The 215-nt window shown below is 28.4% G+C and overlaps 1 long non-coding RNA gene across 3 annotated transcripts in view; it reads left to right on the top strand.

Moving 5' to 3' along the window:
- LOC119591875 overlaps positions 1–215 on the top strand; it is a 181478-nt gene that overhangs the window by 152518 nt on the left and 28745 nt on the right. The gene's annotated exons all lie outside the window — the stretch shown is intronic.

Below are 215 nucleotides of genomic sequence, written 5' to 3' on the forward strand. Positions count from 1 at the left end.
TCTCCCGTGTAAGTAGCGGCGCACGTGCGTGTTCTTGCGACAAATTTTGCTTTTATGATTGTTGTGCTTCATCTTTTTTTCTTTTTCTTTTTTTTCTACTTTTTTTATAATATTTGTTTTTTTATTAACATTATTTACAATTATCATTTTATTGTTGTTATCTCATTCTTTACATGTCTTTTAATTGTCATTACTGTCGTTATTACCGTCGTTTA

This window comes from Penaeus monodon, chromosome 29 (assembly GCF_015228065.2).
Source record: "Penaeus monodon isolate SGIC_2016 chromosome 29, NSTDA_Pmon_1, whole genome shotgun sequence".
In the NCBI taxonomy this organism is placed as follows: Eukaryota; Metazoa; Arthropoda; class Malacostraca; order Decapoda; family Penaeidae; genus Penaeus; species Penaeus monodon.